The 17,852-nt window shown below is 48.1% G+C and overlaps 1 protein-coding gene across 1 annotated transcript in view; it reads right to left on the bottom strand.

Moving 5' to 3' along the window:
• Cplx2 (complexin 2) overlaps window positions 1-15,725 on the bottom strand; it is an 80,971-nt gene extending 65,246 nt beyond the window's left edge. Inside the window, exons 1-2 of the mRNA XM_020171082.2 lie at window positions 15,464-15,725; window positions 4,901-4,978 (exon numbers count right to left, since the gene is read on the bottom strand). The gene's annotated coding sequence lies outside the window, so the exon portion shown is untranslated. The remainder of the gene's footprint in view (window positions 1-4,900; window positions 4,979-15,463) is intronic.
• Between the last annotated feature and the right edge of the window lie 2,127 nt (window positions 15,726-17,852).

Raw genomic sequence — 17,852 nt, 5'->3', positions numbered from 1 at the left:
CATGAGGCCGTTCTCATACACAGGAATCCAGCACAGATACTTCTGGAATTATGAGGAGCACATCCTGATAAACCTCCTAAGTTGACAATTGTAACTAGAAAATGCATTTGGTACGTGTGACTTGTAGCAGACCCCAGTCTAGCAGCCCCGTGTACTGCACCATTTCTGTGGTTCTACCCAGCATTTCTAGAGAGAGAGTCCTACTGTGTATTGCTAGCTTGGGAAAAGAGCTAAATTCAAAAGTATGATTTTTTTTATTTCTTAGTTTTGGTCGGGCTTGGGATGGAACCCAGGGCTTCATGCATGCTTGGTTAGTATTCTACTCGGAGCCACATTTCCAGCCTTCTCGCAAAGCTATTTCATTGGTGTCTGAGTAAATTTTAAAAGTGACAATGGACCACTGATGGTTTGTGCCCATTTTGTGGAAAATGCTGCTTCAGCAGCCTGTGGTGCAGAGGGGGACAGCCAGATTTGATTACTACTGCCCAACTGGACTCAAGTCACTGCCACCAGCCCAATGTCCCCCTCGCACAGTACCCCAGGCCAATGAGGCCTGGGTACCTGCTTTGCCTTGGTGAACCAGTTTGGTTCTTGGTCTAGATATCTCAGCAAGTTAGGGTGAAGAGAAGGAAACAAGAACTGCAATTTTTGAACCCTTTTTAAGTGACAGCTACTGTGGTTGGTGTTTCCCACGGACATCTCAAATTTCCCCAAATCTCATTCATGTACTAGCTTCACGATTTCTGCCCTATTGGTACAATTCATTTACTTAGCATTTCTCTTTAAATTGATTTAAAAAGCGCACAATTTTGTTTTCAAAGGAAATGTGATATTATTTCCATAAATCACAGTTTGATGTGCGGGTTATATATTTCTAACATACATCAATTGTGAGCTATTAAAATATATATACACCTCCTAAAATCATCTCAAATGGCATCAATCACGCCAGACTTTGGGAAATGCTGTAGAATTTTAGCAAATGCTCACACAGCTCTGGGAGGATGAGCTATAGTATAGAAAAGAACTGGAGGCACACAGTGTCACCTGCCTCAAGTCCCACCTCAAGGGTTGGGGTTAGGGTGTGAATCTAGACTATCTACCTCCATATCCCAAGGGCCTTTCACTCTGATGCTTTCCAAACACGTTTCTAAAATCCAAAGCATCCTTTAAAAATAAAAATGTATGTGGGAGTCCAATATATAAAACAAATAAAAGCAGAGCTTTTGTGATTGAAGTGGGCCTGGGAGTCCAGAGCTGCTTCTTAAGGGCCTTTCCTTTTCCCCAAACCATCTGTTAGTGGTTCCTGAGGACCTTGATCAGAAGCCTGGGGCTCAGAGGAACATTCTTTTAAACCTGCACTCTGCCACTGTCTCATGTCTCTGTTCAATTTTTTTCTGTGAGCCACTTTTGGTGTGTGTGTGTGTGGGGGGGCAACTTTGGGGTGTGTCCAATCCTTTCTGGCTGGGCATCTCTGCTTTTGGACCTTGGCCATCCTGATATTTCAAAAATTTCCATCTTGCCATTTGAAATATTCCACTGGCTTTCTAAGTCTTGCTCTGACTTCATTATTCATTCATCAAACACCGATGTCTAAACTGTACCCAGATTTTCAGAGGGCATAAAGGGGGAGTGAGAGGAATTGAATATATTTCCTTTGATGGGTTCCCCAGTGTGGGAAACAGACACAGATGTGACCAACTGGAGAACTGAACACCTCCTGCTCTCCTAAAGCTCATTTATCACCTCAGTTCCTATCTTTCTCAGGGGCCTGGCTGCATTCTGTGCTTCGCACATTGTGATGCCAGTGGTCTTGCCTGACCACCAACTGTGGTTTTGAAATTACAGATCCCTTCAGCAAGCAGTGTCTGATAGAAATTTGGAGTTAGAATCATACCTCACTCAGACCCCAAATCCTCATTCCAATAGGAAAGGCCACGTACAACCATCCCAGCATCTGTAACACGAAACTCTCCCTGACTCCTGACCTCAGACTGCTTTCTCCCTCCTAGTTGAGTCTATTTGACCCCCTAACCAAGAGGCTATCCTCTCACTGAAGTGGGAACTCCTAAAGTGGGAATGCCCTTCTGTGCCCAGGAAGAGAAGGACCTGCTGCCTTGAAAACATGCAGAGAATCTGGCAGAGTTCCAGCCAGTTCTCAACCTCAAGATTCTTAAAGGATACTCTACCTTGTGCCCATCGCCCACCTCGCCAAGACTGCTACCCTTTTCCCTCAGTCCTGGTGATGGTGCTGGTCCTCTTGAGATGCCTCATCTTTGGAAGATCCTGCAATATCCCCAGAACTTCACCCTTGGGGACTCCCCTGTGCTATAGGACCATGTCTTAACCAAGCCCAAGTTCCAGGAAGCTTCTGTCTTAGTAGGTCTAAGAGTCGAGTCTATTCTTAAACTCAAAACTACTCCAGTCAATCATGCCAGGTCTGTCAGATCAACACTAGTCAAGATAAACCCAGCCAGTCAACACAGTATGTACTCACTGTGTTCCTCTCCACTATCCCATCCCCTTAGCCAGGTAACAGTGGGAAGAAGGTAAAATCCAACAGTTAACAGGACACACTCTCAGCTCTCAAAGGAGTGTTTTTGCTTTGAGCTGAAATCAAAATTCCCCTTGAGCTAAGGGGCCAGAGAAAGAACCCCTTTTTGGGCTTGGGATAGCCTCGTTGGCAGCCAAGGACGCTGGGTCTGCTTTCCAAGACTTCTCAAACTGTTCTCCTGGTGTTGTATGACCTGAGCACCTCAGATCACAAAGCCACTGTGTTCCTCATATTTTAAGATCTGGTTCATTCATTCATTATTTGTTTCTTTTTTCACAAACCTGCATTGAACACTCTCTGTGTGCCGCACACCTTACAGATGCTCTCTCATTTAATTTTCTATGAGAATTTCATTCCAAAGATCTCTGTGCAGTATGGATACAGAACCCACTAGAATCATCTAGAATTTAACCCAGCCCCAATCCCAAGCCTGTGCCCTTTGCATCGCTTCCCCTTGTCCCTTACAACAACTGAAGACAATCTATAATAAAGGTATAGATCACTGAATGCTTAAACAAACATACTCTATATGGAGGGGAAGAGCAGATTAATGACTATTTTATGTCGGCCCAAATCCCACCTGACTAGTTTATTAGAATTCTTTGAGAAGTGAACTATATAGGGAGATAAAGGGTGACTTTCACAAAAAGGCTTTGTAAAGTTTCTATCCAAAGCCTATTAATAAAATTGATTCTTTATAGAATTGGGCAGAGGTGGGTGGCGAGTGGGCGGGAGTCAGTCTATTTTTACATGGATAGAGAACTGGCTTGGAGACAAGAAAGGAGGGTGGAGGAGATAAATGGATGCTTTTGCAAATGGAGAACTAGGGTTCCCTGGGAACAGGTCTTGAGTTTGGTTTACCCAGTGCTTTGTACACATGGATTGAGCTCCCAGTGTGTGCGGGTCCTGCAGTAAACATGGGGACATCAAATGAAGGACTCAGTCCCCAAGTGTGCTCAGTGAAATCTCCAAGTTTGCTGAGGACAGGAAGCAACTCCAGGGCTACAAATGCCAAGACATTGAGAGAAAGCAGAAGAGGTAGCTGGGGGAGTGGAAGGAGCCCTCCACCTCAGATCTAAGGCATTGCACCAGCTCTGTCACTTCTCTGTGTGGCTCGGGTAAGGTCTTTCCCCTCTCTGGTTCTCAATGAAGGAATAGATTAGACCTGTAAGGGTGAACAGCTCTGGATGGAGGACAAGGACTTAAAATAGGAACTGGTTATGAGATGGCCTTCCATTTCTTAATGTCCCAAACATTCTCTTCTTTCCCTGCACTGTGGTGGGGGACCGTGTGCGTGCGCACCCTTTCTCTCTCTCTCTCTCTCTCTCTCTCATTTGTGAACAGTGACGATGAGGCAGAGAGCCATGAGGTCTGTGATGCTGGGGCTCAGAGCCCAGCCTGGGATTCCTCAGTGGCATTTGCTGTGAATGAGTCAGCATCATAAATAGCTCCCATCTGGATAAGCAGTGATATCTATAGCGATCAAGCCATCTCTATATCCACACACACTCTCTCTGTGCAAATATGTGCTCACTGTATACTAAATATGAGGTGGCCTGGAGACGTTCCTCCTCTTAAAAGACTATTTGGTATGAAACTGAAGACTGTTTATTTAAAGAAACAAGTTTACAACTATGCACAGTGGATTGCTGGTAGTGGGTGGTGGGGAAGAGATGATGTGGAGGAAGGGATGCTGGGTACCATCCAAGCTTGGCCAGCCACCTGGGAGAGGAGCTGAGGTCTACCCTTGGACCTTCTGTCTCCATCAGAAGGGGCAGAGCTTGAGGTTCTAGGATGGGGTAGGGCGGGGGCAGGGATGCTGAGAGCTGTAATGCAGCAGAAAGAGCACAGGACCTGGTGGAGACAAGAGAGCCAGGTTCTTGCTCAGCTCTGTCCTGCTAGTTATCTTGGGAAATTCATCAACTCACTCATTCATTCATCCACCATGTACCACACCCCTACAGCATGCATGGGTTACTGGGCTAAGAATAGGTAGGTTGGAATTCAGCCTTAGTCACTTCCCAGCTGTGTGTCTTTAGGCAAGATCTTCCACCTCTCTGAGCTTTTGTTTCCTCATCTGAAATACCCACCTCAGGTTTTGGCAGAGTGTAGGGGGTACCATGGAATAAGAGAATGCACCTGAAAGCACCTCTCTATTGTAAACAGCTCTGAAGATGCAGTCTGACACAGTTCCACCATCTCGCCCACCACCTCACCCACCTCAGTCCAACTTAGGAGTGTCCCTGGTGATCACAAGCAGACACAACATTGAGACCCCCTCCAGTGGAGCCCCGGGGGGGGTCACTGAACACCACCCATGGCAATGACCGTGGGCAGTACCCTTACCTTTGCTTCCTGGCTGAGTTGGGATGCAAGAGCCTTCAGGCACTGAGTAGAGCAGAGACCATGTCAGAGATGCACTTCCTGGAGGAGGAGAGAGAATTTGGAAGTGAGAAGAGCTTATGCGGGATGAGAGTGTGTTGCTTCCTGAATGAGTGGGGACCCCAGGTGCCAATGAGGACATGCCCTCACTTCTCTCAATGTCACCACTGCTCGCTTGGTTCCAGCAAAGGGCTACACAGGATGGGACCCCCTCTGGCATCAGACTCAACTCCTGACTCTACTTCATCTAATCTGATAGCAGCTGTCCATCTTATCAACTGGTTCAGAAGACGCTTGCATCATACCACTGGCCACACTATTCTCCAACATGACAGTGGTCTCTCATCAATGTCAACAGACAGGTTTTATTGTTAATCAACAGGGACATCCATTACATCTCTTTGGCCCTCAGCTTCCTCATCTGTAAAATGGGATTTCTGATAACTAACTTCATACATGAAGAGCTTATGGTCATGATGACTGTTTAAATAAGATAATTTCTGTGAAAATATCAATTACACTGAGGCCCCCCCCTCCAAATTTTGGTTACCATCCTATGTTATTCTACGGGGCACCAAGCATTCCTTAAGAGGCAAGGGTTGACTCTTTTATGACATTTCCAGACCTTGCACAAGGCTTTGACAGAATGCTGGTGTCCAACCAGCTTTTGTTGATTAAACCTTGTTTCCACAAGTCTGCTAGAGTTGCTTTCATGATTTGAGGATTAGAGGGGCCGCTGTTCCCTCCCCATTCACAGAGGACAGAACAGGTGCAGAGAGGAGATGATCTGGTCAAGTTCCCACGGGGTTAAGAGTGGGTCTGGGATCTGAACCTATATCCCTCGCTCTTTCCACTCCAGCTGCTGTTCTCTGTTGAGCTGGGGCCTCTGTTGGCTGAGCACCAAGGTCCAGGCCAATGAAGGGTTTGCAATGTTCACTCAGGTCACTTCTTCCTTGTACAAACTGCCACTTCCTCCCCCACTGTCTCTTTCCTCTTCTTTCCAGTAGCCATAGTCCTGCTCCCAGTGGCTCCAGGGAGCAGATATTTTTGTGTCATTTACTGAAATGGGGGTTCCTGTTCAGAAGAATGAAGAGTCCAGCCCACAGAGGCAGTGTGGGGTGAAGCAGAGATTCCAAAGGAGAGGGCCAGCTCTAGGACTTGATCACCAACTTAGATTATGAAGCACTCTGACTCCTCCGTCCCAAACGCTTGATCGTGCTTAACTTTCTCCATGGCATTATACCCTCTGCACATCCGCCTTGCCTCCAATCCCACTGTCCAAATAGGAGCTCCTGGGGCAGGGACCTGGTGTTTTCCAGAGCTCGCACTTAGCAGAACTTGGTAAGTATCTGCTGAATGATGAATGAATGCAGACTCGGTGGTTGAAGGAGAGGGTGGACCATGTTCTAATCGTTGGTGTGGCATAGCAGTGAAAGGGACAGACAGGATGCCTTCTCTCAGGGAACTGACAATATTTGAATTTAAAGTTTCAGTTGGATTGGAAATGGGCTGAATTACTATTTTCTAACTGGCTGGGGTAGGGAGCTGGGGGAGGAGTGGTGGAGAGGTGGAGCCTTCTAGACAGCAGGGGCATGGCATCTCAGCCAAATGTCCTCAGGCAGGGCTACCTGGGTTCAGGGTCAGTCAGGTGGCTGATCTTTAAGAAGCCAAGAGAAGAAAATGGATGGTTTCTCTAAATGCTTAATGTCAACCTCTTACTGAGACCCAGACAGCTAGCACACAGCTGGCACATAGTAGGTACTTAGTCAACTTTTATTGGAGGAATACAGGTGGGCAGAGAACACATGAGGCTGGCTTAGGTCCAGAGACTGTGGGAGTTAAAGTGCTAACTGTCATAGGGCTATGCCTTGTACTTGAGTGAGACTTCACTCTGTAGAACCCTCTGCCTGCTGGTTATCCCCTCTGTCTCTCTATGTCCCCTGTCCTTACGTCCCAATGTTTAGAACATGCTCAGAAGCCTGGCAAGGCCAATGTCACACAGAGGTGGCAGGGAGGCTTAATGAAAAACCCAGTATCAATATATAAAAAGCTCACAGCACAACAGGGACACAAACAGGAAAGCAGGTGGTTAAAAATGGCCATGTGGTTCCCACACTGATGCAGGTTTGCAAGGGGCTTCACTCTGCTGGGAGCAGCAGGGTGGCTTCCCTGAGAAGTGAGTTTGGAGCTAGTGGAAGCCTTCTTACAGAAGGCTAAGAGCAGTGGAGTGGGAAGGAATAAGGAACAGCATCTGCAAAGGTATGGAGGGAGTATGGTTCAGTTAGGGAACTTGGAAGAGTGTGATTTGGCTGGAGCCTTGGGGTGAAAAGAAATTTGGCAGGTTGTTGGGGCACATTTCTGAGGGTCCTTAGAGGATCCCCGAGGGTTGGAGGGCCACTAATAGGCTCAGCTTTGTGCCTCTGGAGAGGCCCTGCGGGGAGAGGTGAGGAATGGGGACTGAGAATGGACTGTGGGACTCTCTTGCCAGCCTACAGACAAAGAGAGGCTTGAAGGTAGTGGCTCAGGGTAACAAAGATAGTAGGAGTAGGGAATAGGATTTGCTTGATGAAGTGTGGAGTTGAGGGAGAAGGGGACTCAGCCTCCTGGGTTGGGTGGAGAGATGACATAGGAGAGGCCATAGGAGTCAACTCTGCCATTGGATGACTCACCCTGAGGTTAGAGGTCCTCTCCTGGCCCCCAAGAAAATCACAGTGGCAGGCTCTAGTCCCATCCCCATTCCCAGGCCCAGGCCTAGCCCCAGCATCTGACTGAAGGCTCCCAAACTGTGTCCTACCAACCTGGCAGCCCTCACCTTGGAACGCCAGCCTCTGCTCATTCCTCTTCTGATTGGACTGGAAGGTGGAGCTGGGATGCCTCCTGACCACTCGGCCGACTCAAGGAACTGTCAATCATGGACAGAGGTGGGTCTGGACCCTGGGAAGGATTCTGGCTTGGGAGTCTTGGGAGCTAGGGTCTGACTTGAGGGCTAATGTTCAGTCTGAGTGATCTTGGATAAGTCTCTTCTCCTCCACAGGTCTGTTCAGACCCTTCTGTAGAATAAGAAGGTTGGACAATGCCATCGCTGGAGTCTAACATTGCCTTAGCCTGATCGACCTTGGTTGATGTTTCTTGGTTAGATGTTCACACAGATGTTGAGTGTCAGACTTCAGGGATTTCAGTCCCGGTTAACTTGGACAAGTCACTTCATCTCTGAATCTAGATCTTTTTTTCCTCTGTGAAATGGATGGCTCGTGGTTTCTTACTCAAAGGGCTATGATAGTCAGTTGAAGTGATATAAAGTGCCTTTATAAATATCAAAGAGCTACACAAAAGTTATTTATCCTATTTTGTCACGTGGGTTGTCACATCTCCTTAAATTTAGTACCTAGGGTAGGTGCCTCTCTTCTTGGCCTCCCCCGAGTTTCTGCCAGCCCTGTCGGTGCTGCCTGCACCGCTGACAGCCAGTGGCTGATGGGTTTATTTTCCAGCAGGTGAGTCCTGAGATGCATCACCTGGCTTGTCCTTTGGCTGACCTGCTCTGGAGATGGTAGTGGGGCCTGTGGACCTGAGGGAGATCCAGGAGGCTACTTTGACGTGGGCTTAACCCCATCTAGCCTCTCACTGGCTGCATGACTGAAAGAAGTCACATCACCACAACTTAGATTATGCTACCTCTTTGCCTCACAAATAGATTCTACCACGCAGCCTTCAAGGCCACCTTCCACCCTCACCGTCCACCATTCTCCTCCTTGCTCACTTCATTTTTTGCAGTACTGGGGATTGAACCCAGGCCCTAAGCAAGTACTCTACAACTTGAGCCATGCTCCCAGCCCTTTTGTTTGTATTTTGTTTCTTACCTTGCCCAGGCTAGCCTCAAACTTGAAATCCTCCTGTCTCTACCTTCTGAATAGTTGGGATTACAGGTGAGCACCACCATGATCAGCTGCTCACTTCATTTCTATCTTGCAACCTTGTCAGTTTTTTTTCCTGCCCCAAGCATCCTCCTGCCTAGATGCTTGTCCCATACCTTTCCTCTTCCATTTGTTGAGATGCTAGCTTCAGTGTCTCTTCCTTGAGGTCTTCCTGGATATCTTATCTAAACAGCTCCCTCTTTGTTTCTCTCCTAGCATTTATGGGATTTGGCAAAATTATTTTATGTGTTTAATTGTTTATTTTCTGTCTTCTCACTAAAACATGAGCTCTGGGAAGGGATGGCCCTTGTCTGTCTTATTCTTCATCATCTCTCCAGCTCCTAAAATGGGCACTGGGATAGGGTGAGACAAGGGGAAGGGATGAGCCGGCTTGAGTAGAATCCAGTCCTGGGTTTAGTGGCAGGGACAACACCTGGGGCAGGCACTGTTCCCACTCTGAACTAGCACTGAAAGCCAGTCTGCTCGCCATGAGCTGGGGTTCTCAGTGAGTGTTGATGACCCAGGGAGCCATTCCCTGGGCTTCAGCTTCCACATTTGGGAATTGGGATGATACCTCTAGTCCTAAAAGGTTACTGGCAGCATCAAAGGCATATTTGCAGGGCTGGGGACATGACTCAAATGTTAGAACACCTGCCTAGCATTTGTAAGGCCCTGGGTTCAATTCCCAGTATAACAACAACAACAAAAAAAACTAAACTAAAAAAAGGCATGTTTTCACATGATCTACCACTAGACAAAATGACCAGTAAAGCCTGGCAGTTCATTTCCCCATTTTACAGATAACGAACTTGAATCTCAGAGGAATGACAGGACTGCCCCAGAGTGCTGGGTCTGGGGTTCTGTCCTGATGGAGGTACGCCTGGCTCTGCTCCCTGTTCTGAGTGGGTGTTCAGCACTGAGATCTGCAGCTCCACTCCTCTGCCATCTGCTGCTTGAACTGCAAGACCCGACATGCCCGCCTGGCTGTCACAGTTTCCCGACGAGTCAGACACAGGAATTCTAATGGCTGGTTTTTGTGGAACACAAAGACCTGCCTCTTGCAAATGTAGAGATATATTTTTCTCTGCGTTGGCAATTACTATGTGGAATGTCTCGGGAGCATTTTTCATCTCCAGGCACTTTACCAAGATTAACTTCTGAACCCTATGCAGCAAGGCTTGCTGCGGATTGAGGGGGTGGCGGGGGAAGTGTGGGAGGCAATGTCTTTTGTACAAGAGAACCTGAGGTTTGGAGGGGCTTAAGGCCCCCAAGACAACACCTCTAGGTGTTTGATCTGTTTTCCTGAGAGTGGTTTCTCTACTGTCCTAAATGTGTCGGCTTTTTTGGGATTGAAGGTTTCTATTGCTTCCTTTCCTATTTGGTCTCTGATTCAGCAATGAATTCCACAAATATTTACTGAGAATATCTTAGACATTCTCCTGGACACTGAAGAATGGAATGCTGGAACAAAATATGTGCTACCCTTGCCATCTTGCAGACATGGCCCAGTAGTGTCCTGTAACTGGCTGTGTGACTTGGGTAAATACCCTGTTCTCTTCGGGTCTTTGGGTTTTATCTTATTCTTCCCTCATAGTCTCCCTCCTAAGCCTTTGACAGTCCCTTATTGCTTGTAGAGCAAGATAGGCACCTCTGGCCTGGGATTCAAGATCCTTCAGAATGGTGCTCCACTTGTCACTCTTTGGTGCGTGCTTCCTGCTCTCCAGCCCCGTTTTAATTTCACAGCACTCACATGGCACCAATTTTAACTTGTTTAATCCTCACAGAAGCCCTGAAATAAGGATTTGGGTCCTCCTTATATTCACATCTTAAGGATGAGGACACCGAGACGCATAGAGGTGAATGGCTCACTTGAACCCACACAGTTGCTCGATGACAGGCCTGGAGTCTGCATAGGCACTGCTGTCACTGCTGCTTCTCTGGCCACCTGTGCACCAGACTACTCCTCTCCTTTTCTAGGTACAATTCAACATCCAAGAAGCCTTCCCTAATGCCCCCACCCCAGATGAATTAATTCTTCTGCACTCTGTGTACCCACAATGCTTTGCATATCCAGTCCTTCCCCAGGACAGCCTCCCCACGGGGTGCTCTGCTCTTGTTTGTGTATTGTCTCCTCTTGGGTGCTGGGCACCTCAGGGCATGGGAGTCTGTGCCTCACCCTTCCTTCCTCCTCCCTTCCCAACCTAGCATCCTCCTATCATCCATTCTCCATGCAGCAGCCAGAGGCATATTTAAAAAACAAAAGCATTTAAGATCAGTTCCCGCCTTAAACCTATCTGGAAAAATCCACTGCATTTTGAATAAAATCCCAATTCTGACCACAGAATTCTGCATGGTCTACCCCTGTGCTCTCTCCGCCCTCATCTGATGTTACTTCCTCACTTTCTCACCCTGCTCCAGACACACTGGCCTCCTGCCTGTCTCTGAACAGTCACCCTCACATTAGGGCCTCTGCCAGAGAGATTTCCTCTTCCTGAAATGTTCTTCCCCACATCTCACATGACTGACTCCTTGTTACTTAGACCTCCGTTCCATGTCACTATTTCCTCATCTGTCTGTTTATATGTTTCTATATTCACTTTTTAATTGTTATTAATGACAGCATCTACTGTGAGTCTGTAAGTCTCAAGAGAGCAGAGATCTCTCTGTCTGGTTCTGCTGTGTCACCTGCACCTGGAACGGTGCCTGACACAGAACAGCCGCTCAGTGGATAAGTGTCTTGAAGAAAGGGGAGAGCCTCAACAAGTCCCTTTGGGATCCTACCATGCAATTCAACAAGGCCCAGGTAATAGAATACATCAGAATGGGGCCCCTCCCAGGCTGATGAACCTCGCTTGCTGAAGTTCACTGCCTTTATCACTTTCCTTTGTCTTGTTGGCAATCATACTCCCAGAAGTGAGCTAGTTTCTCTGCTGATTTCCCTTCACTAGGATGCTAAGAACTTCTTCTGTCTGCCCTCATTTGTCCAGCCACGACTTAGGGAGACCTGTAAGATACCATCTTCCCTGTTTTGCTCACAGGAGCTTCCCTGAAAAGTGAAAAATGCTGACTACTGTAGTTAGAGCCCTAGAGCCTGATCAGGGCACATAAACCCATCACAGCCGTCACATTTTGTCTGTAACTGAAAAGATTTTATGCTCTAAAAAGGCACAAGAGCTCTGAGTCCTGCCGGGGCCTGGACCAAACACTATTCATTTAACACGTCACAGGAGCTGTGGATAACCTAGAGGATGTGCAGCCAAATTCAGGGCAAATGGAGAAAGGGAGGGTTCATATGCCTCTAGTTAAGGCTAGTAGGACTGGACCTAATCCACAGAAGTGATTATCTGTGGTATCTGGCTGCAGAGTCCATTGCTAATGATAACTCAGGGGGGCAGTGGACAGATTAGCACAGTGGCCAGAAAGTAGGTGCCATTAATGTACCTTCAAGTAACTCTGAAAGTCTATGGATGGGGGAGGGGTCTCAAAGACCAACCATCACACATGACTGTCTTCTTGACAGCCAGGAAGACATTTCTTGCCCTATTCCTCTTCCTCCTTCCAGCCTGTCTAGGTTGGGGAAAGAAATAGCACCTCACGTGCATGTACCAAGAAACTCCAAGGCTGAATCTTCTAGGTAAAATCAGGAACTGAAAAAACACTCCAGATTGTGAGTTTGAAGATCGTGCTCTGGCCTCAGCACTGTGCAACACTGGGTAAATTGTTCCAATTCCCTGACCTTTGTCTTTCTCATCTGTAAGATATGACTTGATGATCTCCAAATGAATAATTTCCATGACATCAAACCTTCTACCCTTAAGAGTTCATGATTCAGATTGCTTTGAAAGGGAAACTCACTTTGTCTTTATGGAGCTGGATTTGTCCTTTGGTCTGCCTTTCAGATAGTCACTGGCCTAAGGCCCCAGTGTTGGTAGTAGAATCGAACAATTCTGGTTTGGTAAAATCTGTTGAGAGTTGATGTCCACCCCCTTTTCCCTGAAACAGTGTCTTCTAAGATAAGTGGTTTATTGCCACAGTGTGGCTTCTCTCTCTCTCTCTCTCTCTCTCTCTCTCCTCCTTCTCCTCCTCCTCCTTCTCCTTCTTCTGTACTGGGGTTTGAACTCAGGGGCTACAACTTAAGCCACTCCACCAGCCTCTTTTTTGTGATTTTTTTTTGAGATAGGTGTTTAAGAACTATTTGTCCTAGTAGGCTTCGAACCATAATCCTCCTGATCTCTGCCTCCTCAGTAGCTAGGATTATAGGCATGAGCCACTGGTGCCTGGCTAGCATAGCCTATTTCTCAAAACTTTCTGCTAAGTACAGAAAAGTTCAGAACAGAAGGAAAAGCAGGAAAGGTCAGGATTTAGTGAGTTCTAAAGCGATGCAGCATCTAAACGGCAGAAATTGTTATTGGTGTTAACATCTTTCTGCATAAAATGGTGTAATGTCTTGTACTATGTCTTGAGTTTGCTTCAAAATAAGTCTCTCTCTCTCTCTCTCTCCCTCTCTCTCTGATGAGAACAAGTATGGGCATAAGTGAAACAAATTGGCCAACTGCTGAAGTTGAATGATGGTTATGTGGGTGTTTATTGTACTCTTTTTTCTATTTTTCAAAATATGTTTGAAATATTCCATCACAAAAGGACCTTTGGAGACTGGCTTCAGCTTCTCTCTTTACCCTCAGTTCACAGCCCCCATCCTGAGGACCTTCTGGCATGGTGACATTACCCTGGTGGCTGTGATTTCACACCTCTAGGCCTTTGCACTCAGCTCCATCTGTCTGAGATCTTTTTCCTCTTTTCTCCCACAATTCCACACTCCTGCTTCTGCAGTCCCACAGCCTTGTTTACCAGCCTCAATACTTATCACACCATATTGCAGTTCTGTGTTTTCTTGTTTTGCTTCCCCTGCTAGTCTGTGACATCTTTGGGATATTCCCCTATCCTCCCAATGCACAGCCAGACTTGGTATTTAATAGGACTTCAGCACATGTTTACAGAAGTGATAACAGCAATAATGGTAGCTACATATTTTTAACATTTACTGTGTCCCAGGCACTGCACTAAGCTCATTACATAGCCATTTCATTGAATCCTCACCACAAGTGGGTATACTATTAATCTTATCCCTCCCTTTTAGTAGCTGAAGAAGATCTTGGGAGGTTACTTGCCCAAGGTCATATGCTACTAAGTGACAGGGCTGAAATGGTTTCAGAATGGAAACCACTGTGGCTCTTCTTGCATTTGACATTTCATGAGACTAACTCCATAAATGTTATACAACAGTTGCAGGAGAGCTGAGGGGCCTGGGTTTTGGGCCCAACATTGCTACCAAATTGCCCAGTGACCTTGGGCAAATCACCTCTGCCCCCTAGGCCTAGTCTCCTGGTGAGACTGTCAGTGATCAGAAGATCACGTGATCCCAGGGACCTCCCAGCTTCAGCTCCCAGAGAAAAGGTTTCTCTTCCACCTTTGGTTTCCTGCCACAGAGCTGGCTTCCCTGCTTGGGAACCTCCCAGTTTCTCCTACTTCCTCAACCGTTTTTCTTGCTAATTGCAGTCTCCCAGAGCTGAGCCATATTCACAACCTGCTGCCCGGGTCGCCTCCTCCCCCCACTCCCTTCCTTGCGGGCTGGGATTTCTCTAGAGGTGGAGGTGGAACACTGGGCAAGAGGGTGGGGAAGCATGTAGCTGCCCTGTTCCTGCGTGCGGCTTCCCCGCTGTTTCTCGGCCCCCTCCCCCCCACGGAAACTCAGCCTCACACTTTCTAGGGATGCTCCGGGGACAGCCAGAGCCAGTGATTTCAGCTGATTGAGCGAGTCCCAGGCATCTGGGTTAGTCTCTCCGAAGTCCGTGGTCCTGAGCTAGGGTGGAGGTTTGGAGAAAGGGGTGGTGGTGGTGCGGGAATGGGGGCGCACTCCTGCCTCCCAGTCCAGATTAGGCTCCAGATCACCCAACAGGAACCCAGGACCCTCCTGTGTCCATCTCCCCTTCCACCCTCTTTCTGACTCCCGCGGAGACCCGCCATTGCACCGCAGGCCTGGCGAACTGCAAACCCGAGCCGGAGTCGCGCGCTGTGACTAGGCCCCCTTTTCCAGCCCGCCCGTGCCAGCCCCTGGGAGAACCCGAAATCCCCCAATCGAGGCAGCCACCATCCCCACCCCCACCCTTCCCACCCCAGGGAACGCGGGAGGCCCCAGCCCCTCGGCTTTGTTGGTGGCTGGCCGGGACGCTGGCGGGGAGCTGTCCACGGCCGCGGTGCTGACGCGGGAGCTCAGCCCGCGGGGGGCGAGGCGCTGTCCGCGGGGACCGGGAGAGGAGCGGAGCCCGGCAGGCGGGCGCTGTCCGCCCGTGCAGTGCTGAAACGAGGAGCGGACCCCTGTGGGGCCGGGCGTGGAGCTGTCTCCGAGGTGGTGCTGAAATGGAAGGCGCTTGTAGCGCCCTCCGCTTCGCCGGGAAGAGCCGGCGGCGGCTGAGCTTGCGAGACAGGCAGAGGCCGGAGGAAGCCGCACCGGGGAGCTCCGCAGCTCGGGGCCTATGACTAGGGTCTCTCCAGCGAGCCTGCTCCAGGGGAGGAGGTGGCAGCTCAGCGACAGCCAGCGAGCGCGCGTTCTACGAACCTGTTGGAGGCTGCAGCTCCTCCGCGGCGGACCAGAGAGCCGGGGTCCGAGGTTCTGGCGCGGTTCTGTCCCTCTCCGTCTTCCTTGACTCCTCCGCTGAGATGCTCCCTCCTGCCTGGGTTAGCACATGTGCGCGCGGGGGGCGCCGAGCCCCTCTTCTGTCCGTCTTGAATGTCAGCCGAGCTGCTGGGCGCAGAGCCGAGAGGCCTCCCCTAAGGGCAGACCCGCTCCCAGGGAGACCCAAGCTTCCTGAGAAAAGAGGCGGGGGCTGGTGGCTGGGACGGGAGAGGGCGCCAGCAGAGGTGGCTGTGAAATCAAGAGGGAGACGGGGGGGGGGGTTCCCCATACAGGCAGTTCTACCTTGAAGTTTGGGGACAGAGGGGGTGTCTATCCTATCTTGGAAGTCTCTTCCCTCTCTCTTCATTTCTGTGGCCAATAACCAAACGCAGGTCTTTGACACTTACCTGTGCTGTTGCAAGGACAGCTCACTGATATAACTCCAGTTCCTCTTTTCTATCTGTCATCAATCATGGCCCAGAGAGATCTTTCTGAAAATATGATATTTAAGTTGTTCATCAGCAAGGCCCACCACCTGCTTTCCAGTTGTCTCCCACCATGACAGAGGACCACTCACTCTGATCAGCTCCCCCCAGTGCCTTAGCACAGCTATTTGTTCCCTTAGGGTGCAAACTTTGTCCCCCTTCTTACTCTTCATCTGCAAGTTTAGTGTTTTCATCCAAAGTGAAAAATGTCCTGACTCCTACAGCACGGTCAGTCACTCCCTCCTTTGGGCTCTGTCAGTCCTCACATCTCTCTACTAGATTTTCAGTCACAAATCCTCAGCTCCTCAGCTCTGAAAAGCTGGTCCCATGTTTTTCTCTGTATCTCCATATCCTAGGTTGGTGACTGACACAACTGGTGTTCAATTATATCTGCTGAATGAGTGAACAAATGCAAAGCAGGGCTCAAAGGGACTTCCTTTTTCTTGGTGCCATTATTCATTTGATTTCTTTTTGTTTTCCTTCTCTTTTTCTCTCTCTCCTGTCTTGCTGTGTAGCCCAGTCTGGCTTTGAACTCTTGATCCTTCTGCTCCATCCTCCTGAATGCTGGGATTACAGATGTGTACCACCACACCTGGTGCTCATTTGATTTCCATATTTTTTTTATCATGGCAGCATTCCTGCCTTATCACCAACTCTCCCCTGAGTCAGAAGTTCCTCCTACAATGACCTCAATCTTCTATTGAGCTACTTTTAAAATTAAAAAAAAATTAGTTGCTATTTTCTCTACCTGACACCCTCACCATTTTGACTCACATCACTGAATCCATCTTGACACTTGGATTTTTTTTTTGGTCTTTTTTTTTTAGACACGGTTTCACAATGTAGCCCAGGCTGGCCTGGAACTTGTACCCTTCTGCTTCAGCCTCCTGATTGCTGGGATTGCAGGCATGTGCCACCATGCCTTGGCTTTGTCATTTGGATTTTAGCTGAAATGTCATTTCCTCAAAGAGGCCTTCTCTGACCACCTGCCTAATGCTTTCTCCCCCAATTCTGTAGTAACACTTCAATTTTTTTGTTTTTATTACTCTCTGAAATCATTTCACATTCTCCTCAGTATCCAAGGGGGATGAGTTCCAGGACTTTCCACTGATACCAAAATCTGAGGATGCTCAGGACTCTTATATAAAATGGCTTAGTGTTTGCATGTAACCCTCACATCCTCCCATATACGTTAGGTCACGTCTAGATGACTTATAATCCCTAATGCAATGTATATGCTATGTACACAGTTGTTACATTGTAATGTTTGGGAAACAATGACAAGAAAAATAGTCTGTACATGTTCAGTACAGATACATTTGTTTTCCCCAAGCATTTCCAGTTTGAAGCTGGTTGAACATGAAAATGTGAAACCTGCAGACACAGAAGGCTGATTGTGAGTCTATATGTATACATATGTATCTATACACAACCATATGTGTGTGTATTTGTTTATTAGTGGCTTCCCCCAACTAGAACTAGACCTGTATTGGGGCAAGGGTCCTGTCTACATTGTCACTCAGGACCTTCAGTTCTTAACATTCTGAGAACTCATCTTATGTCAATGTATTCAGTCTTTTCATCTTTGGAAAAGAGCTTGATCTTTTGTGCAGGTCATTGTGGAATCACCTCTGAGGTATAAATCACCTAAGAATGTGTAAAGAAAGAGGGGTGTGTGGCTATTCCTGAGGATAGGAAGGGGAGGGCCTTAGGCTGTTCTGTGCTGCCATAACTGAATAACATAAGCTGGGTAATTTATTATGAAGAGAAACTTACTAACTCACTGTTCAGATGGCTGAGAAGTCCAACATGGAGCTGGCATCTGGTGAGGGCTTTCTTGCTATGTT

Source organism: Castor canadensis, chromosome 16, assembly GCF_047511655.1.
Source record: "Castor canadensis chromosome 16, mCasCan1.hap1v2, whole genome shotgun sequence".
NCBI classification, from domain to species: Eukaryota; Metazoa; Chordata; class Mammalia; order Rodentia; family Castoridae; genus Castor; species Castor canadensis.
The sequence above is the reverse complement of the archived record's forward strand: the minus strand, read 5'-3'. Positions and strand labels throughout refer to the sequence as shown.